Source organism: Bufo bufo, chromosome 4 (assembly GCF_905171765.1).
Source record: "Bufo bufo chromosome 4, aBufBuf1.1, whole genome shotgun sequence".
Lineage (NCBI taxonomy): Eukaryota > Metazoa > Chordata > Amphibia > Anura > Bufonidae > Bufo > Bufo bufo.
The window spans coordinates 514,453,132-514,476,527 of NC_053392.1; positions in this window are offsets into that span (position 1 = coordinate 514,453,132).

Here is a 23,396-nt window from a genome sequence, read left to right on the forward strand (position 1 = left end):
TATGAGTTTTGAAATCAGGAGAAAAAATCAAAATGTCATCTAGATACACCAGTACAAATTTCCCCATTAAATGATAAAAAATGCTGTTCACTAAATGTTGGAAGACGGCCGGAGCATTCATCAAACCAAAGGGCATAACCAAATTCTCGAAATGACCCTCAGGGGTATTGAAGGCCGTCTTCCATTCGTCCCCTTCCCTGACCCTGACTAGGTTGTATGCCCCTCTTAAATCCAACTTAAAAAAAACTTTAGCCCCAACAATCTGGTTAAACAGGTTCGGGATCAGAGGAAGTGGATATGGGTCACGAATCGTGATACGGTTCAGCTCCCTGAAATCCAGACAAGGTCTTAAAGAACCATCTTTTTTCTTAACAAAAAAAAAAACCAGCAGCAACAGGTGACTTCGAGCGTCGGATGTGTCCCTTTCTCAGGCTCTCAGAGATGTAAGTACGCATAGCGACTCTTTCAGGTTGAGAGAGATTGTATAAATGTGATTTTGGTAGCTTGGTGCCTGGGATGAGATTAATAGGGCAATTGTACTCCCGATGAGGGGGCAGCTCCTGGACACCACTCTCGGAAAACACATCCGAAAATTCAGAGAGAAAAGATGGTGCAGTCTTGGTAGAAACCTCTGAAAGAGACGCCGTGAGGCAATTCTCTCTGCAAATGTCACTGCAACCATTTATTTGCCTTGCTTGCCAATCAATGGTGGGGTTATGTTTAGTGAGCCAGGGTAGCCCCAACACTAGAGGAGTAGGTAATCCGCTTAGGACGAAACATGACATATCCTCAACATGAGCATCACCCACAGTCAAACGGATATTGTGAACTATGCCCTTTAACGATCTTTGAGAAAGTGGAGCGGAATCGATAGCAAAAATAGGTATATCCTTTTCCAAAGTGCATACCTGGAAACCATGCGTTATAGCAAATTGATTATCAATGAGATTGACAGCTGCTCCACTATCTACAAAAATCTCACAAACAATGTTCTTGCTGTCTAGCGCCACCCTGGCAGGTAGGAGAAAACGGGAACTACAAGCAAACGGCAAACCTTCAATTTCCGCATCAACCTTGCCAATAGTAGCAAATGGAAAGTTTTTAGAGTTTTTTTTTCTTTTTGTTTATTTTTTATTACCCTCAGAAAACTCCATGAATCTCCTAGAGGGGCAAACATTAGCCAAATGATTTATACCCCCACAACAGAAACAAACCCTCCTCTGAGAGCTGAATCCTCTACTATCAGAGGCAAGCAAACCCAGCTGCATGTCCTCCGGCTCAGAGGGGATTGAGAGAGACTGAGACCCCTGCGTACTGCATGAGACAGCCCCACTGTCCTTGGGCTGAATATGACAGGAAGGAGTGGTCTCTCCTCTCTCTGTAAGACGCCTGTCAATACGAACAGCTAGAGACATGGCAGACTCCAACGAGGCAGGTCTCTCATGAAAAGCAAATGCATCTTTCAATCCCTCTGAAAGACCATGGCAAAATTTACTTTGGAGTGCAGCATCGTTCCAACCAGTATCAGCTGCCCATCTCCGAAATTCAGAACAATATATCTCTGCGGACTGTTTATCCTGGCATAAAAGACACAGTTTAGATTCAGCCAGAGCAAAACGATCCGGGTCATCATATATCTGCCCCAGGGCTACAAAAAAATTCATCCACCGATCGGAGGGGCCGTGCCACCACAGGCAGCCAAAAAGGCCCAAGACTGAGCGTTATCCCTGAGCAGCGAGATGATGATCCCCACCCTCTGCTCCTCATCACCAGAGGAATGAGGAAGTAGGCGAAAATGAAGTTTGCAAGCCTCTCTAAAGAGAACAAAATTCTCACTCCCCCCGGAGAACGTATCGAGGAAGCGAGATCTTAGGCTCGGAACAAACTCCATGAACGCAAGCAGAACCGGTCACCTAAAACTGAGACACCGTTTTATGGAGATCTGATACCTCCAGTGAATGACCTTGCATGCAGTCAATCAAGGCTGAAACCGGATCCATGCTTTAGACGGTAATGGCGGTTTATAATGTCACGGATGATGTTGCAGATAGCTGGAATTTATGAATAAATGTCCGACTGGCTTGATCCCAAACTAAGGAGCATATAGGTGACCCCTATAAAACCCTAAGAGCTCACCCTGACTGCTAAGCACATACAAGGGTCTTAAAGGTAGATGATTGTATGCCCACGTACCTAACACTGTGTGACACCTGAAAACCCTATAATAGTGAGGGGAGACGACCAACGGCTCCCTGCACTTCATATGGAGGGAGTCAGGGTCACCTAGAATCAAGCCAGCAAGGAAAGACAATACATGAAAGGACTTATCTGAACAAGCAGCAGCAGAAGCCTCCAGCAGTGAACACTTCAATCCAGGAAGTAGTATAAACTGCAAAGTGAGGCAGTATGGGAGGGAATATAAAGGAAAGAGGATTAGTCTAAATAGGTGACACCTGGGAGAAGGAAATGAGATGAGAAAGTGAAACCAAAACAAAGAACATCATGCAAGAGGTAGAGAAGGACGTCTGTCAGACCTTCTCACAGAACTGGCGGTGACAACAGGCAGATGACTATGGAGATGAGCGCAATGGAAGCTCTCATCTCCCTGTGCCCGACTGCGGCGGCTCACTTCACTTGGGGGGGGGCATTTTAGTTGGGGGGGCACATGGGGGGGCACAGCGTGATGTAGGGGGGGCCATGGCCCCCTCTGGTCCCCCCTGGCGACGCCACTGGTTGGCAGGAGCAGACATAAACACCTTGTTCCTCCCTATTGATGGTGGTGGGTTGGTCCTGCTTCCCACCAGGAGGGGGGAGTTCTAGTCGAGATAATGGATAAGTGAGGAAGCACATGGAGAGCTCCTACCGTATCAAATTCCCACTTAAAACCAACACTTTAGAGGGATATATAGGAACCAGATCCAGTTCTCTTGTGAGGCCAACACTCCAGAGAGATCTTCTGAATTCAGAATACTGCTTCTAGAAAGCATCAGCGTGTCAAAAAAGCAGAGTGATCAGCGAAATTAAAATTCTACAGAAACTGCTGGAAAGTAAGAGACAACAGCTCAGACACCGTCACCTACCTACATAACCTCCAGGCCATACTAACATCAAGTCCTTATTACAGTGGAAACCTATGTCTACAAGTGCCTGTTAGTGCTATCAATTTGTCATCCAACCTGCCACCATACCTTCTCAACTGGTGCAAGAATCTGTACTTTGTATTTGATATTGCTCTATGTATTGATCAAAAAGAGACTGGTAACTGTCACGGCTGAGGATGGGGGAGATCCTCAGCCGTGCGCCGCCAGATGCTGTTGGCCTACTCGGCCAGGAGAACAGGATAGGGAGCAGGTCACCTCCTACAGCGTCCCTACCCTGACCCTAACTCCTAACTGCATGGGCCGACCTTAAAGGTAGGAGGACCCATGCGCAGGAACCTCGGATCCCTAACTCACCCTCCGTCCGGTCCCTGCGCTAGGAGTCAGGGTAAGATGACCTACTCCTCCTAGACGCGGAGGAGCAGGAGTCTCACTGGCCAAGCTGTTGGGAAAAAGGGGAACACAAACAGCTTTACGGGTATGGCAGGCGAACTAGAAGTTCCACCAACCTGCCACAGCCTTGCTGACTGGATCCCTGTGCAACAGGAATCCAGAACCGTAAACTGCACAAAGTAACAAGGAAGGTCCCAACAGAACATCACATACAACATGACATACAAGAAGACATAAACATAAACTATGACCACAGTGGTGGCTCTCACAGGCGGATGAAAAACACAGGAGGCTGCTTCAGCTAGCAAGACTGAAGCAACCTACTGAGCCCTGCTAGAGAGAGGGGTCTATATAGGCCCAAGTGGCCACACCCAAGGGTTGGACACACCCAGTGACATCACACACACACTGAGAAGGAAGTTAACCCTTCCAGTACCACAGAAGGGAAAGACACATAAATGGGAAGTGCACACAATACATACAACGTGCATAACATACACACACCTAACATAAAGGTTGCTAGGTGTGACCGCATGCCAGGGCAGCAAGCTGCCTAGCGACGCTCAGGCTGCTCTGCTGCAAAATACAACACTGGTTGCCCGCGGCAACCACAAGTGAGGCCACAGACAAGCGGCCCTCACCCGTGGTTGAACACCCTTACAAAACCGCAGGCAACTGCATGCGGTAAAGGAGTCACGGTCATGGGCATGGCCGTGACAGTAACACTTACTTCTGTCCTTATTCTTCAAACTACATTTCCACTGCACTGATCTCCAGGGAGCAATTGCCTGAGGAAGTACAACCTGACACAACATCTCATAAGGGCCATTACCACTCCAATTCTCTGCACTGGCTCCTCAGGGGCTCGTTCTATATATGCAACACAGGCTTAAATCCTGAGCATATCATGGAGCCCATGGAGGGATACCCAATTAGATTGACCTTATCGCTAGACCCCGTAGGCAGGAAATAAGCTATATTTTATTTTAAAGATTGATTTTGTGCCCTTTCCCCATAAAATAATACATTGGCTCTGGAGAAATAATTACAAATGTAGTGCCTACTAACTGATGTTTTAAAGGTGAAAATACGTTGTATGATTTTACATAAGCAAATTACCTCAAACGATCCCAAATCTTGCCTTGTTTCACTTTGATTTGTAGGTTGTAACACTGGTGGCCATAATATTAAAACATTTGAATAATGAAGATTTTACAGTCCTGATCAAAAGTTTAAGACCACTTGAAAAATGGCAAAAAAATCATATTTTACATTGTTGGATCTTAATAAGGTTCCAAGTAGAGCTTCAACATGCAACAAGAAGAAATGAGTGAGACAAAACATTTTTTGAGCGTTCAATTAATTGAAAATAATGATTAAACTGAAACAGGCTGTTTTTCAGCTGATCAAAATTTTAGGACCACATGCATTTAAAAGGCCAAATCTGTGCAAAGATGTGGATTTATTGTAATTTTCTGTCAGGTAGTCACACGTTGTGATGGCAAAGGCAAAAAAACTCTCCCTTTTTGAACGTGGTCGGGTTGTTGAACTGCATATGCAGGGTCTCTCACAGCGCGCCATTGCTGCTGAGGGTGGACGCAGTAAGACAGTCATTTGGAATTTCTTAAATGATCCTGAGGGTTATGGAACAAAAAAGTCAAGTGGAAGACCCCAAAAAATTTCATCAGCACTGAGCCAGAGGATCCAATTGGCTGTCCGTCAAGACACTGGACGATCCTCGACCCAAATTAAGGCCCTTACTGGTGCTGACTGCAGCCCCATAACCATCAGACGGCATCTGAGACTGAAGGGCTTCAAAAACAAAAAACGTCTTCAATGACCTCGCCTCGTCTACTTGAACGCCACATAACTGCTCGTTTGGACTTTGCAAGAGAGCACCAAACATGGGACTTTCAAAGGTGGAAGAAAGTTTTATTCTCTGATGAGAAAAAATTTAACCTTGATGGTCCTGATGGTTTCCAACGTTACTGGCATGACAAGCAGATCCCACCTTAGATGTTTTCTACGCGCCACAGTGGAGGGGGCGCCATAATGGTCTGGGGTGCTTTTTCCTTCAGTGGAACAATGTAGCTTCAGGAAGTGCAGGGGCCTCAAACGGCCGCTGGCTATGTCCAGATGTTGCAGAGAGCATTCCTCATGACTGAGGGCCCTCGTCTGTGTGGTAACGACTGGGTTTTTCAACAGGACAATGCTACAGTACACAATGCCCGCAGGACAAGGGACTTCTTCCAGGAGAATAACATCACTCTTTTGGCCCATCCCCTGATCTAAATCCAATTGAGAACCTTTAGGGGTGGATGGCAAGGGAAGTTTACAAAAATGAACAACAGTTCCAGACAGTAGATGGCCTTCGTGCGGCCGTCTTCACCACTTGGAGAAATGTTCCCACTCACCTCATGGAAACGCTTGCATCAAGCATGCCGAAACGAATTTTTGAAGTGATAAACATTAACGGCGGAGCTACTCATTACTAAGTTCATGTTTGGAAGTTGGATTTCTGTTTTGGGGGGTTTAGTTTTTTTTTGGAGGTGTGGTCAAAACTTTTGATCAGCTGAAAAACAGCCTGTTTCAGTTTATTCGTTGTTTTCATTAAATTGAAAGCTCAAAAAATGTTTTGTCTCCCTCCATTTCTTCTTGTTGCATGTTGAAGCTCTACTTGGAACCTTGTTAAGATCCAGCCATGCTAAATATGATTTTTTGCCATTTTTCAAGTGGTCTTAAACTTTTGATCAGGACTGTACAGAGATGAGCAGCGCTACAGAAACACTGCTTATATCATCTTTCAGGAGCAGTCGTCACATATCGCATTTGTATGACGTTCCTTCTTTATCAACTATGTATTGACATATAGCGCTCCTACTCTCTTTAACATCAACAACATGTTAAAGGGGTTGTCCCATGTGGATATTTATGGCATATCACTTGGATCCCACTTTAGGATATTGCCAAGCAAGCTTTTTTGCCTATTTTCAAAAGTCCCATAACAGTGAATGGAGAAGACACTGCACACACTCTCCTTTCATGGCGCTGTCAGTCCTTGAGACAGAAGCGAGTCCTAAAAGTGATACCAAGCCTTAACCTATCGGACATTTATGGCATATCCTTTCAATATGCTAAAAATGTCCAGACGGCATAACCCCGTTAAACAGCTGCAGTGTGTATCATGCAGTCTTGTCCCAGCTGCTGCAGAACATCATTATAAGGCCTCATGCACACGACCGTATTTTTTTGCGGTCCGCAAAAACGGGTTCCGTTTTTCCATGATCCGTGACCGTTTTTTCGTCCGTGGGTCTTCCTTGAACAGTCGTTTTGGTGTCCGTCTGGCTGTGCGGAGCCAAACGGATCCGTCCTGAATTACAATGCAAGTCAATGGGGACGGATCCGTTTGACGTTGAAACAATATGGTGCAATTTCAAACGGATCCGTCCCCCATTGACTTTCAATGTAAAGTCAGGAGTTAATATACCATAGGATCGGAGTTTTCTCCAATCCGATGGTATATTTTAGCTTGAAGAGTCCCCATCACCATGGGAACGCCTCTATGTTAGAATATACTGTCGGATATGAGTTAGATCGTGAAACTCAAATCCGACAGTATATTCTAACACAGAGGCGTTCCCATGGTGATGGGGACGCTTCAGGTTAGAATATACTAAAAGAACTGTGTACATGACTGCCCCCTGCTGCCTGGCAGGTGCTGCCAGGCAGCAGGGGGAAGACCCCCCCCCCTGTTTTTAACTCTTTGTTGTCCAGTGCGGCCGGCCCCCCTCCCTCCCCTGTAGTTAACTCATTGGTGGCCAGTGGGCCCCCCTCCCTCCCCTGTAGTTAACTCTTTGTTGTCTAGTGCGGCCGGCCCCCTCCCTCCCCTGTAGTTAACTCTTTGTTGTCCAGTGCAGCCGGCCCCCCCTCCCTCCCCTGTAGTTAACTCGTTGGTGGCCAGTGGGCCCTCCCCCCTCCCTCCCCCTCCTAATTAAAATCTCCCCCCATATCATTGGTGGCAGCGGAGAGTACCGATCGGAGTCCCAGTTTAATCGCTGGGGCTCCGATCGGTAACCATGGCAACCAGGACGCTACTGCAGTCCCGGTTGCCATGGTTACTTAGCAATTTGTAGAAGCATTATACTTACCTGCGAGCTGCGATGTCTGTGTCCGGCCGGGAGCTCCTCCTACTGGTAGATGACAGGTCTGTGCGGCACATTGCTTAATGATCTGTCACTTACCAGTAGGAGGAGCTCCCGGCCGGACACAGACATCGCAGCTCGCAGGTAAGTATAATGCTTCTACAAATTGCTAAGTAACCATGGCAACCGGGACTGCAGTAGCGTCCTGGTTGCCATGGTTACCGATCGGAGCCCCAGCGATTAAACTGGGACTCCGATCGGTACTCTCTGCTGCCACCAATGATAGGGGGGGAGATTTTAATTAGGAGGGGGAGGGAGGGGAGAAGGCCCACTGGCCACCAACGAGTTAAATACAGGGGAGGGAGGAGGGGCCAGCCGCACTGGACAACAAAGAGTTAACTACAGGGGAGGGAGGGGGGCCCACTGGCCACCAATGAGTTAACTACAGGGGAGGGAGGGGGGGCCGGCTGCACTGGACAACAAAGAGTTAACTACAGGGGAGGGAGGGGGCCGGCCGCACTAGACAACAAAGAGTTAACTACAGGGGAGGGAGGGGGGCCCACTGGCCACCAATGAGTTAACTACAGGGGAGGGAGGGGGGGGGGGCCGGCCGCACTGGCCACCAATGTGTTAACTACAGGGGGGGCTGCCCCCTGCTGCCTGGCAGCACCTGCCAGGCAGCAGGGGGCAGTCATGTACACAGTTCTTTTAGTATATTCTAACCTGAAGCGTCCCCATCACCATGGGAACGCCTCTGTGTTAGAATATACTGTCGGATCTGAGTTTTCATGAAGTGAAAACTCAGCTCTGAAAAAGCTTTTATGCAGACGGATCTTCGGATCCGTCTGTATTAAAGTAACCTACGGCCACGGATCACGGACACGGATGCCAATCTTGTGTGCATCCGTGTTCTTTCACGGACCCATTGACTTGAATGGGTCCGTGAACCGTTGTCCGTCAAAATAATAGGACAGGTCATATTTTTTTGATGGACAGGATACACGGATCACGGTCTCGGCTGCAAAACGGTGCATTTTCCGATTTTTCCACGGACCCATTGAAAGTCAATGGGTCCGCGAAAAAAAAAACGGAAAACGGCACAATGGCCACGGATGCACACAACGGTTGTGTACATGAGGCCTTAGTGTTGCGAAGCATTCAAAGTGGAATTCGGTCCGAAGTTTAGGAAAACTTTGATTTGCAATGCATCCGAATTTCCTCGTGCTTCGTGGTAGCAAATCAGTATTTTCTAAAATGGTGGCTGCATGTGTTACAAAGTGAAAGTAAGAAGCCCAGGAACATGAGATTACCCATAATGCCGTGCAGCTAACCAATCCGCAGATAGCCATCCCTTATAAAACCCTCTTCCTTCTTGGTCTCTGCCATTGTCCTGTCAGCTGAGCATAGGGAGAGAAGTTACCAGCGCTGATGCGCTAGGGACAGTGTTGTTGAAAACAAGTAATAGAAGAATATTAGAGAGAGAGAGAATGCAGCAGAGTGCAGGGAGAGTACATGGAGATTTATCCATCCATAATGTACACCAGCCATAAACTAATTCAATACCAATAAGACGGAAGCCTTTATTATTTCGGTGCCAGCGTGATAACCAATACCATGCCGTCTTCACCCCTTAGGGGGGCCAGGTCTTAATGATGACCCTACTCATCTTTTGCTGGCTTAACTTTTTCCAAATCATCCTTAAAAGTCTCCATGTCCTAGAAAAGTCAGCAAGATGAAGAGAGAGGAGAAGCTGGACGTTCCTGATGACCTATTCTAATCTATATTAGATGATGTGGAAAAGGAGGAAAAGCAGATGGCAGAAGAAGGGCTCCCACCTGTAGGGCTGGAGAGCGCTGGGGTTGGAGAAGTGGGTATGCCAGAGCTGATTAATATTCAGTGTTTACTGTCAAATAACCTGCAGGAAATTGCAGGCCCCACCTAACCAGCGAAATTCCATACCAGCAGGTGCCGTGTGGCCATTAACAATAAAGAATGACTATACAGTGTGGTCTTCATTATTAAATGAAAGGCAGCTGCGGGCAAATTAGCTGCACAGTTCTTCGCTGCAGCATGGCTGCAACCAGCCCGCAGCATGGCCAACCCTTGTGGCTGTACACTAAGGCAGAGTGACTTGGTTATACCTGATTTATAGAGATTCGTGACTAATTAATGTGGAACAAATTGAATTTTTTGGCTAACTTTGGCAAAGTTGCTAAATCGAATTTATCAAAACTTCGCTCATCTCTAATCATGATATACACCTCAGCTTCTGACCTCCTTATTAAAAAGCCTGCTAATCAGCAGCTAAGGTGTGCATTACAAGGATGTACCCCCTACTATAAAGTATATGAGTAGAGTTGAGCGGACACCTGGATGTTCTGGTTCGACGGGTTCGGCCGAACTTCACAAAAAAGTTCGGGACCCGAACTTGACCCCGAACCCCATTGAAGTCAATGTGGCCCCGAACTTTGGAGCACTAAAATTTCTCTAAAAAAGTCATGGAAAGGGCTAGAGGGCTGCAAATGGCAGAACAATGTGGTTAAGAGCATGGCAAGTGCTCTGCAAACAAATGTGAAATGACTTAAAATAACATAAAATATGTAAAAATAAAGAATTATAATCTTGATCTTGGAGGACGATGTCCATATGGAGTAGGAGGTTGAGGAGGCGGTGGATGTGGCGGTGTAGGTGGAAGTAGCGGTGGAGGAGGAGGATTTAGCCTACACTGCTTTTTGGTTTTATTTTTTATTTTTTCTTAAAATTTGGGTACACCCCAAAACATTGAGAAATATAACCTGTGATAACCCCCTCCAGCCATGCTAAACAAACATTCAGACAATACACTGGCTGCAGGGCAGGCCAGCACCTCCAAGGCGTAAAGGGCAAGCTCAGGCCATGTGCCCAATTTGGAGACCCAGAAGTTGAAGGGGGCAGACCCATCAGTCAGTACGTGTAGGCGTGTGCACACATACTGCTCCACCATGTCGCAAGTCCCCGTGATGTCCACTATCCAATTGGATACCTGCTCTAGCAACTTTCGATGTTCTTTCCTGCACCTACCATGTTGATCACGGTTAGCGGCGAATCAGGGTTCCACGCTGAAGAGGGAGCGTGAGAAAGGAATACCACATCCAAGGGAGGTCTATGTATGAAAATAAATGTGATCGAGCGGAAATGTTGGACAAATTATTGAAGCCGAAGCTTCCAAGTAAAGGAGGGGGCGCACGTCAATTACCCACTCCTGAATCAGGTAGGTAGTGACGATAAATAACAATACAGGACTCTTAAGATGCCCTGTTATTGGAATGATTAATAAAAAATTATAGGAATGTCACTGGGGTATTTTGGATTTGGAAACGTTAGACAGGAGAGGCCCTGCTGCCGCTTTGTTGACTCTAGATAACTTCTGCCTGATCGCACTTCCCCGTGACGTCCACGATTCATTTGGATATCTTCTTTATCAACTTTTGATGTTCTTTTCTGCGCCTACCATGTTGATCACGGTTAATGGCGAATTAGGGTTCCACGCCGGAGAGGGAGCGTGAGACAGAGATACCACATCCAAGGGAGGTCAATGGCTCCAACGTGATTGAGCGGAAATGTGGGACAAGTTGTTAAAGTTGAAGCATCGAATGAAAGGAGGGGGTGCGCATCAATTAAAGATACATTTTTGAAATTTAATTCCCTGTCACCTATGCAGAGCAGGGGTTTTTCATCGGCAAAAATGGGTTAATGTCACCCCCCAATGGAACAGACGATTTTTTAAAATTTCGGTCCCTGTCAACTATGCAGAGCAGCTATTTATTCACAGCAAAAATGGTAAAATGTCACCCAAGAATGTAACAGACAAATTAGTGAAATGTATTTCCTTGTCCACTAGGTAGAGCAGGGGTATATCACAGTCAAAGATTGGTGAATGTCACCCGACAATGTAACAGACAGATTTGTGAAATTTATTAACCTGTCTGCTAGGTAGAGTAGGGGTATATCACAGCCAAAAATTGGTGAATTTCACCCGACAATGTAACAGACAAATTAGTGAAATTTATTAACCTGTCCACTAGGTAGAGAAGGGGTATATCAAAGCCAAAAATGTGGGATATGTAACCCAACAATGTATCAGACAAATGAGTAAAATGACTTAAAATAAAATTGGTGAATTTCACCCGACAATGTAACAGACAAATTAGTGAAATTTATTAACCTGTCCACTAGGTAGAGCAGGGGTATATCACAGCCAAAAATTGGTGAATGTCACCCAACTATGTAAAAGAAAAATTCGTGAAATTTATCAACTTGTCTACTAGTTAGAGCAGGGGTATATCAAAGCCAAAAATTGGTGAATGTCACCCAACTATGTAACAGAGAAATTAGTGAAATTTATTAACCTGTCCACTAGGTAGAGCAGGGGTATATCAAAGCCAAAAATGTGGGATATGTAACCCAACAATGTATCAGGCAAATGAGTGAAATGACTTAAAATAAAATATGTAAAAATTAACAAAAAATAATCTTGATGTATGAGGTGGAGGTCCATATGCAGTAGGAGGTTGAGGAGGCGGTGGATGTCGCGGTGTAGGTGGAAGCGGCGGTGGAGGAGGACGGGGTAGCCAACACTGGTTTTTGGTTTTAATTTATTTCATAATTTTTTTTTTATTAGGGTACATCCCAAAAGAGTGGGAAATATAAAAAATACAACAATGAGCAATTGCGCTGTAGTATAACAATGGCTGGGTAAGGACGGTATACATGTCTATTCTACACAAGGTATGGACATATCCTGTGGGATCCATGCCTGATTCATTTTAATGAACGTGAGCTTGTCTACGTTGGCTGTGGACAGGCTGATGCGCTTGTCTGTGATAATGCCCCCTGCCATGCAAAACACACGTTCAGACAATACACTGGCTGCAGAGCAGGCCAGCACCTCCAAGGCGTGAAGGGAAAGCTCAGGCCATGTGCACAATTTGGAGACCCAGAAGTTAAAGGGGGCAGACCCATCATTCAGTACGTGTAGGCGTGTGCACACATACTGCTCCACCATGTTGCTGAAATTCTGCCTCCTGCTAAGATGTTTCATATCAGCTGGTGGTGCTGGTTGTTGTGGCATGCTTACAAAGCTTTTCCACATTTCGGCCATGCTAACCCTGCCTTCTGCGGTGCTGGTGGTCATCCAGCTGCGCTGGCGACCTCTTCCTCCTCATCTGCCTTTGCCTTGTGCTTCCACTGTGCCCCCGCTGTCAGGTGGGAATGCCACCAGCAGCGCGACTACCAGCGTGCGCTTGTACTCACGCATCTTACAATCACGCTCCAGTGATGGAATTCAGGATGGTACGTTGTCCTTCTAACGGCGATCCAGCAGCGTGACCACCCAGTAATCAGCACAAGTTAGAATGTGGGCAACTCGGCAGTCATTGCGGAGACACTGCAGCATTTAATCCCTCATGTGTGCCAGGCTGCCCAGAGGCAACGACAAGCTGTCCTCTGTGGGAGGTGTATCATCTGTGTCCTCTGTATCTCCCCAGTCACGCACCAGTGATGGCCATGAGCTGGTTTGGGTGCCACCCTGCTGTGAACACGGTTCCTCCTCCTCATTCTCCACCTTGTCATCCTCCAGAACTGTGCCCTGGCTGGACAATTGTGTACCTGGCGTTTGTGGGTGCAGGAACCCACCCTCGGAGCCACTTGTGAATGAAACCCTATGAAATGATCCCTCTTCCTCCTCCTCCTCCTGTGCCACATCCTCTTCCATCATCGCCAGCACCGTTTTTTTAAAAGGAGGCATAGAAGTGGGATAGTAATGATGAGAACGGAGTCATCGGCACTGGCCATGTTGGTGGAGTACTCGAAACAGCGCAACAAGGCACACAGGTGTCGCATGGAGGCCCAGTCATTATTGGTGAAGTGGTGCTGTTCCGCAGAGCGTGTGTCCTGCATCTGAAACTCCACTATCGCCTGCTGCTGCTCGCACAGTCTGGCCAGCATGTACAAGGTGGAGTTCCACCTTGTGGGCACGTCGCATATGAGGCGGTGAGCAGGAAGGCCGAAGTTAGGCTACTTTCACACTTGCGTTGTTCTTTTCCGGCATAGAGTTCCGTCACAGGGGCTCTATACCGGAAAAGAACTGATCAGGTATGTCCCCATGCACTCTGAATGGAGAGTAATCCGTTCAGTTTGCATCAGGATGTCTTCAGTTCAGTCGTTTTGACTGATCAGGCAAAAGAGAAAACCGTAGCATGCTACGGTTTTATCTCCGGCTAAAAAAACTGAAGACTTGCCTGAATGCCGGATCAGGCATTTTTTCCCATAGGAATGTATTAGTGCCGGATCCGGCATTCAGAATACCGGAATGCCGGATCCGTCCTTCCGGTATGCGCATGCGCAGACTGAAAAAAAGGTGAAAAAATAAATGCCGGATCCGTTTTTGCCGGATGACACCGGAAAGACGGATCCGGCATTTCAATGCATTTTTTCGACTGATCAGGCATTTTTAAGACTGATCAGGATCCTGATCAGTCTTACTAATGCCATCAGTTAGCATACATTTTGCCTGATCCGGCAGGCAGTTCCGGCGACGGAACTGCTTGCCGGATCTCTCTGCCGCAAGTGTGAAAGTAGCCTTACGCTGCAGCGCTGACAGGCGAGCAGCAGCAGGGTGAGAACGCCGAAAGCGCGCACAGAAGGCCCGCACTTTATGCAGCAGCTCTGACATATCGGGGTAATTTTTGAAGGAACCTCTGCACCACCAAATTCAGCACATGCGCCAGGCAAGGGATGTGCGTCAAACCGGCTAGTCCCAGAGCTGCTACGAGATTTCGCCCATTATCGCACACCACCAGGCCGGGCTTGAGGCTCACTGGCACCAACCACTCATCGGTCTGTTGTTCCATGCCCGTCCACAGCTCCTGCGCGGTTTGGGGTTTGTCCCCCAAACAGATAGGTATTCAAACTGCCTGATGTCGTTTACTCCTGGCTGTGCTAAAGTTGGTGGTGAAGGTGTTACGCTGACCGGATGAGGAGCTGGTAGAGGATAAGGAAGCGGAGTAGGAGGAGGAAGCAAAAGGAGGCAAACTGAAGCACTCTGCAATCCTCAGTGGTGGAAGGACATTTGTCAAACTGCTATCTGCCTCAGGCCCAGCTTCCACTGCATTTACCCAGTGTGCTGTTAGGGAGATATAACATCCCTGACCGTGCTTACTGGTCCACGTATCTGTAGTTATGTGGACCTTGCCACAGATGGCGTTGCACAGTGCACACCTGATTTTGTCCCCCACTTGGTTGTGCAGAGAAGGGATGGCTCGCTTGGAAAAGTAGTGGTGGCTGGGCACGACGTACTGTGGGACAGCCACCGCCATAAGACTTTTAAAACTCTCTGTCTCCACCAGACAAAATGACAGCATTTTAAAGGCCAGGAATTTTGAAATGCTGGCATTCAGGGCCAGGGATTGCGGGTGGGTAGGGGGGTACTTACTCTTTTGCTCCAGTGTTTGGGAGATAGAGAGCTGAACGCTTCCATGGACATTGTGGAGATGCTTGGTGACCCAGGTGGTGGTGTTGCTGGCAGATCCTCTGTTTGCCACTGTCACTCCAGAGGTGGATGAAGAGGCCGAGACTGCAGCAGAAGAGAAAGCAGGAGGAGCCAGAGACCTTTCTTTGTTTTTGAGGTGTCTACTCCACTGCAGCTCGTGCTTTGCACTTAGATGCCTGGTCATGCAGGTTGTGCTCAGGTTGAGAACGTTTATACCTCGCTTCAGGCTCTGATTGCACAGCATGCAAACCACTCGTGTCTTGTCGTCAGCACATTGTCTGAAGAACTGCCACGCCAGGGAACTCCTTGGAGCTGATTTTGGTGTGCTTGGTCCCTTTGTGCGGTGGGCAGTAGCAGGCGTACTGTCTAGGGGACGGACGCTCCGCTTTTGCACCCTGCTCCCTCTTTTGCTGTGCTGGTGGCTCTGTGCAACTACCGCCTCTTCCTCCGAACTACACAGGTCACTCGCATGTCCTTGATTCCATTTGGGTTCGAGGACCTCATCGTCCTCCTTGTCGGTCGGCACACTGCAGAAAGCCACAGCAGTTGGCACCTGTGTTTCGTCATCATCCCATGTACTCATCATGAAACATAAGTGGTTGGGCATCAGTGTACTTAATCTCTTCAACTTTTGGGGCAGGGCTATGTAGATGGCCCTGGGAAACCCTGCTAGCAGAGTCAACAAAAAGCAGAAGAGACTGCTGCATGACTTGGGGCTCAGACTGCTTGGCTGATTTGCAAGGGGGTGAGGTAAAAGACTGATGGACATCGGCTGCAGGTGCCAACTCTGATCTTTCAGCAGGAGACTGGGTGGGAGACAATGTGAAGAAACTGGAGGCACTGTAAGCAACCCAATCTACTATCGCCTGCGGCGCCGGCCTTAGGTGTTCAGGCACCCTGTGCGAGCTAACCTTGTGGCGCCCCCCCCCCCCTTTACCCCTGGTCACATAAACATACACAAAGAGGAAAAAAATCTTTGTAACAAATAACACTAGTGCTGATAATGTGGTAGTGTTACCTGCAGCCCTATGTAAAACCACAGATAACACTAGTGCTGAATAATGTGGTAGTGTTACCTGCAGTCCTATATAAAACTACAGATAACACTAGTGCTGAATAATGTGTTAGTGTTACCTGCAGTGCTATGTAAAACCACAGATAACACTAGTGTAGATCATGTGGAAGTGTTACCTTCATCCTTAGTGTGCCTCCCTGTGTCTATCGCACGGACTCCATTCTGGCGCTGCCTCCTCTTCCTCTTCCTGATGCAGCTGCGTCAAGACATAGGAACACTGTGGGCATGGTGATGGTGACACACAGGGACGAACACACGCACACACAGGGACGGACACACACACACACAGGGATGGACACACACACACAGGGACGGAAACACACACACAAAGGGATGGACAGTCACACACACACAGGGATGGACACACATACATACAATAAATATGATCACCACACGGCTCCTGCCTGTCTGCTTTGGTAAAGCAGGGCATAGCTGGGCTATGCCCGGCTTTAGCAGAGTGGGCACACGACAGCGGACACAGGGCACTATATGTATGCGAGCACAGCTGAGCGAGTAGAGAGCAAGGGCCCACATACAAATCGCCCCCCTCCTGCCTGTCATACCTCCCCCCACCGGACATTTTGGGGGGCATTAGGGGTTGGATGATCCAGAGTGTGCAAATAGCCACCAATCATATTCCCCCCTCCTAAAGGTAACTGATGTGCTGGGGGGAGGGGAAAATGAACACTCAACATCAGCAGCAAGGAGTTAAAGTTCAACCCTTAAAGGCCCCAAAAATCCCTGGGGGGGTTGATGTAGTAGCAGGAAATCACACTGTCCCTCTGTCCTCTATGAGCCCCCCTCCCGGCACATTTCTCCCACTCCATCATGGGCCAGTGGCAGATGGGATCCATCCAGTTGTTATCTTTGTACCAAATACCTGTAACTTCTGTTGGAACTTGGCTCAGGTTGTGTCGTGGGCCTTCCCTGGCAGAGACTGAGTCTGCTGTGGCTGCTGGCTGGCGCTCGGGCTCGCTCCTTCTTCTCTCTGGGGCCCTGGGGGCGGAGCTCAGTGGCAACGTCAAAAGCGAAGACGTGCCTGTGCGGCAGCTGCGGCACGCTCCAGCAGCCACTGGTCTGCTCTCTTAGAGAGACAGACAGGCCAGGCAGCAGAGCGGAGCTCAGAGCGGCCGCGGGCCCCGCCCCCTCCTAACTCTTTCCAATAGTCCGTGCGCTCTCAGCGCTGTTAGTCGGCCGGCGGCCGCCCGCCGACCGCAACAAAATAGTAAGTAGACTTTGTTAGTTTGCGGCGGGCTGTCGTCGGCCGCCCGGCGCCCCTGTTGCTATGGCGCCCTGTGCGGCCGCACAGCCCGCACACCCCAAAGGCTGGCCCTGATCGCCTGTACTTGTTCTGGCCTCACCATTCGTAGAGCCGCATTAGGCCCGACCAAATACCGCTGAAGGTTCTGTCGCCTACTCGCACCTGAGGAAGATGTTTCACTTGTGCATGTAGCTGGCACAGATCGACCACATCCTCTCCCTGCAACAGGAGCTCCACCAGCAGCAACACGACCGGGGCCACGTCCCTTATTTGATGCTCTCCTCATTCTCCGCAAATTTAGGATCTTGCCCAAAATGGGTGCTTTTTTAATAAAAGAATATAACAGCAGTAACTATTGCTTGTATTTCACACTGACAGATGCAGCAAAGGCCGCAAATTTAGTATTTTGCCCAAAATGGGTGTTTTTTTAATAACAGAATATAACAGCAGTATCTAACGCTTGTATTTCACACTGACAGATGCAGCAAAGGCTGCAAATTTTGTATTTTGCCCAAAATTGGTGTTTTTTTTTTATAACAGAATATTATTGCAGTATTTCAAGCTTGTATTTCAAACTGACAGATGCAGCAAAAGCCCCAGATGTAGGGTATTGCCAAAAATGGGTATTTTTTTAAACCCAGAATATTATTGCAGTATTTCAAGCTTGTATGTCACACTGACAAATGCAGCAAAGGCCCCAGATGTAGGGTATTGCCCAAAATGGGTGTTTTTTTAAACCCAGAATATTATTGCAGTATTTCAAGCTTGTATTTCACACTGACAAATGCAGCAAAGGCCCCGGATGTAGGGTATTGCCAAAAATTTGAGTTTTTTTAATAACAGAATATTATTGCAGTATTTCAAGCTTGTATTTCACACTTACAAATGCAGAAAAGGCCCCAGATGTAGTGTATTGCCAAAAATTGGTGTTTTTTTTAAACCCAAAATATTATTGCAGTATTTTAAGCTTGTATTTCACACTGACAGATGCAGCAAAGACACCCCCCCCTCAGATGTAGGGTATTGCCAAAAATGGGTGTGTTTTTTAAACCCAGAATATTATTGCAGTATTTCAAGCTTGTAATTCACACTGACAGATGCAGAAAAGGCCGCAAATTTAATATTTTGCCCAAAATGGGTGTTTTTTTAATAACAGAATATTATTGCAGTTTCTAACGCTTGTATTTCACACTGACAGATTTAGTATTTTGCCCAAAATTGGTGTTTTTGTAATAACAGAATATTATTGCAGTATTTCAAGCTTTTATTTCACACTGACAGATGCAGCAAAGGCTTCAAATTTAGTATTTTGCCCAAAATGGGTGTTATTTAATAACAGAATATAACAGCAGTATCTAACGCTTGTATTTCACATAGACAAAAGCAGCAAAGGCCGCAAATTTTATATTTTGCCAAAAATCTGTGTTTTTTTAATAACAGAACATTATTGCAGTATTTAAAGCTTGTATTTCACAGTGACAGATTTCTGCAAATGCCGCAAATTATGTATTTTGCCCAAAATGGGTGTTTTTTTAATAACAGAATATTATTGCAGTATTTCAAGCTTGTATTTCACACTGACAAATGCAGCAAAGGCCCCAGATGTAGGGTATTGCCAAAAATGGGTGCTTTTTTAAACCCAGAATATTATTGCAGTATTTCAAGCTTGTATTTCACACTGACAGATGCAGCAAAGGCCGCAAATTATGTATTTTGCCCAAAATGGGTGTTTTTATAATAACTGAATATTATTGCAGTATTTAAAGCTTGTATTTCAGACTGACAAATGCAGCAAAGGCCCCAGATTTAGGGTCTTGCCAGAAATGGGTGTTTTTTTTGTAACCCAGAATATTATTGCAGTATTTCAAGCTTGTATTTCACACTGAAAAATGCAGCAAAGGCCCCAGATGTAGTGTATTGCCAAAAATTGGTGATTTTTTTAAACCCAGAATATAATTGCAGTATTTCAAGCTTGTATTTGACTGTCACAAAAGTACATATGCTGTGCTGGTGCACTGAACTTGCATAAAATGGCTGCCGATACCCACCTAACTAGCAGACGCATAAAAGTTCTCTTTCATTATTAATGGGCTCAGGGCAGGGTAAAAATATTGTACACTGAACCCACAAAACAAAATCGCTGTAGATTGCTGAGTTAAACAAGCATCCTATCCCTACACTAATCAGAGCAGAGTTACGTGCAGCGCTACGTGACTCCAGCTTATATAGAGGCTGGGTCACATGCTGCACTGGCCAATCACAGCCATGCCATTAGTAGGCATGGCTGTGATGGCTTCTAAGTGCACACGAGTTAAACGCTTGTTGATTGGCTTCTCTGCAGCCTTTCAAAAAGCGCCATTAACTCGCCGAACACCGAACCCGAACCCGAACTTTTACTGAAAAGTTCGGGTTCGGGATCCAAAAAACCTAAAGTTCGGTACGAACTTCAACCCTAAATATGAGTCATCTTGGGAGTTCTGTCATCTGCATAAATAGATGGCCATGAAAGTGTCTGGTGACAAAGTTTTATGGCGTAAGTATAATCTTCTCTAATTTAAAAAAAATCTATTATACTAGTGTGATGCTTAATTGCCTCAATCCGGGACTAAATGCTGCTGAAGCTGATAACAGAAATTAAAACCAATTTTAGATATTAATTGCAAAACAGAGTAGGGCACGTTATATACTTCAAATATTGTACACTGTTCAAACACATGATATTTATAATACATGCGTAATGTATGTGGTTTTAATGATTTATTATGAGTCTGTGGAGTAAGCCCTGTTAACATGAACTTGAAAAGCTCAACTTTTTGAATCTTAAAGCCTTGGAGAATCCTAATAATGTAAGTCCATTTTGAAAAGTTGCCAAGCACTATACAGCTGGATACATGCCCTGCATTGACAAACGGGTTAGCTATGTATTTAAGGCAATAGATGCAGTGTGTTTGGTTTTATAAAAAAACTTTTGTAAGTACAATCATTCCCATGTTCATTTGTGCAGGTTTAAGTTGCTTGATATCCTAAGACAAGACCAAAATGAAATACACATTTAAAGGAGGTGAGGTACAAGAAAGACTTTTATACTTGTGCATGGCACACTTTAAAATCTTTATTGGATGCATTAAACAGAAGGGGGTACTTTAAGGCAGTATTCTATAACTTTTGGCTCTTTAGTTAAACTTCTACAGTTTCCAATACTTTCAGTAAGCTTAGCCAGGCAGGGTATGCTTGGAGTTATAGTTTCCTAAAGGCTGTAAACCCATCAGTTATTCACAATTGCTTTAAAGGACTATTTGAATAGAGCAGTGGTCCAACATGAGCAGTGCTGCTCCATTCAAACTCTATGGGATTGCATGAGATATTCAAGCACTGTCATAAGCCATCATTCTGGGACAACCATGTTAACTCCTGTTGCCATACATTTGCAACACTGCGATTGGGTGAACATGGTGGTTGTGCCACAGGGAGGTGGCTTTGATTGACAGCCATTTTTATTGAGTGAAAGCTCTGATTCCATGCATTTAACCCATGGGATGGTTCTATTAATATCAAAATAAGAGAGGGGGTCTCTCTTTGCTCTCTGATAGCAATCACAAAAACGGCCCTGTATAAATCCATGCAATTTAAATGCACAGGCAATAATACATTGAAATAGATAGGAATTCCAAATGTACAGTCGTGGCCAAAAGTTTTGAGAATTAGATAAATATTGGAAATTGGAAAAGTTGCTGCTTAAGTTTTTATAATAGCAATTTGCATATACTCCAGAATGTTATGAAGAGTGATCAGATGAATTGCATAGTCCTTCTTTACCATGAAAATTAACTTAATCCCAAAAAAGACTTTCCACTGCATTTCATTGCTGTCATTAAAGGACCTGCTGAGACCATTTCAGTAATCGTCTTGTTATCTCAGGTGAGAATGTTGACGAGCACAAGGCTGGAGATCATTATGTCAGGCTGATTGGGTTAACATGGCAGACTTGACATGTTAAAAGGAGGGTGATGCTTGAAATCATTGTTCTTCCATTGTTAACCATGGTGACCTGCAAAAAAACGCGTGCAGCCATCATTGTGTTGCATAAAAATGGCTTCACAGGCAAGGATATTGTGGCTACTAAGATTGCACCTCAATCAACAATTTATAGGATCATCAAGAACTTCAAGGAAAGAGGTTCAATTCTTAAGAAGGCTTCAGGGCGTCCAAGAAAGTCCAGCAAGCGCCAGGATCGTCTCCTAAAGAGGATTCAGCTGCGGGATCGGAGTGCCACCAGTGCAGAGCTTGCTCAGGAATGGCAGCAGGCAGGTGTGAGCGCATCTGCACGCACAGTGAGGCGAAGACTTTTGGAAGATGGCCTGGTGTCAAGAAGGGCAGCAAAGAAGCCACTTCTCTCCAAAAAAAACATCAGGGACAGATTGATCTTCTGCAGAAAGTATGGTGAATGGACTGCTGAGGACTGGGGCAAAGTCATATTGTCCGATGAAGCCTCTTTCCGATTGTTTGGGGAATCTGGAAAAAGGCTTGTCCGGAGAAGAAAAGGTGAGCACTACCATCAGTCCTGTGTCATGCCAACAGTAAAGCATCCTGAGACCATTCATGTGTGGGGTTGCTTCTCATCCAAGGGAGTGGGCTCACTCACAATTTTGCCCAAAAACACAGCCATGAATAAAGAATGGTACCAAAACGCCCTCCAACAGCAACTTCTTCCAACAATCCAACAACAGTTTGCTGAAGAACAATGCATTTTCCAGCACGATGGAGCACCGTGCCATAAGGCAAAAGTGATAACTAAGTGGCTCTGGGACCAAAACGTTGACATTTTGGGTCCATGGCCTGGAAACTCCTCAGATCTTAATCCCATTGAGAACTTGTGGTCAATCCTCAAGAGGCGAGTGGACAAACAAAAACCCACTAATTCTTTAAAAAAAAAAGAAGTGATTATGAAAGAATGGGTTGCTATCAGTCAGGAATTGGCCCAGAAGTTGATTGAGAGCATGCCCAGTCGAATTGCAGAGGTCCTGAAAAAGAAGGGCCAACACTGCAAATACTGACTCTTTGCATAAATGTCATGTAATTGTCGATAAAAGCCTTTGAAACGTATGAAGTGCGTGTAATTATATTTCACTACATCACAGAAACAACTGAAACAAAAATCTAAATGCAGTTTAGCAGCAAACTTTGTGAAAACTAATATTTGTGTCATTCTCAAAACTTTTGGCCACGACTGTACAGGTAATAATACATTACAATACATGGGAATCCTATTTAAAAAAAATAGTAGTCCCTTGTGAGACAAAAAATAAAGTTTAAACAATCACCTAAACAACATTAAAAAAGAATTGCACTTTTTGCATTTAAATAATAAAAAAAAAATAATCAGATGTTTATTTTTTTCACTGAAAACAAAAAGAAAATATGCACTGAAATAAAAGGTGTGCACACTAGAATGCACTGGGGGCAAAAAAAAATAACTAAAAAATATGCTGCAACATAGTATCTTCCAGTAAACATGATACTGTCCTCTACCAATGCTTGATTGAGAGCAGCAATGCTTAGTCATCTTATTATAAAGCCTTATTTCTAATGTCCTAATGATAAGGCCTCATTCACACATTTGTGCAAATACTCATGGGAGTATGATCAGTCTGTTTTTTACCCTCCAAGTGTCATCCATATTCCACATACACCGCTATGCTGACAATTGGTTTCCAGAGTGTCTCCTTCCAATGGTCCATAAAAGCCACCGACCAAACAAGGATGGCATATGCGCTGTGTGCGTGAGGGATCCGTAATAACTAAGGACCTCTGCAATTCACTGACGGTGAATGTGGCCTATTGTAAGTACAGTTTCTGCAGATTTGCTGCAGATTTTCAGTGAGAAGGAGAATTCCAGAGC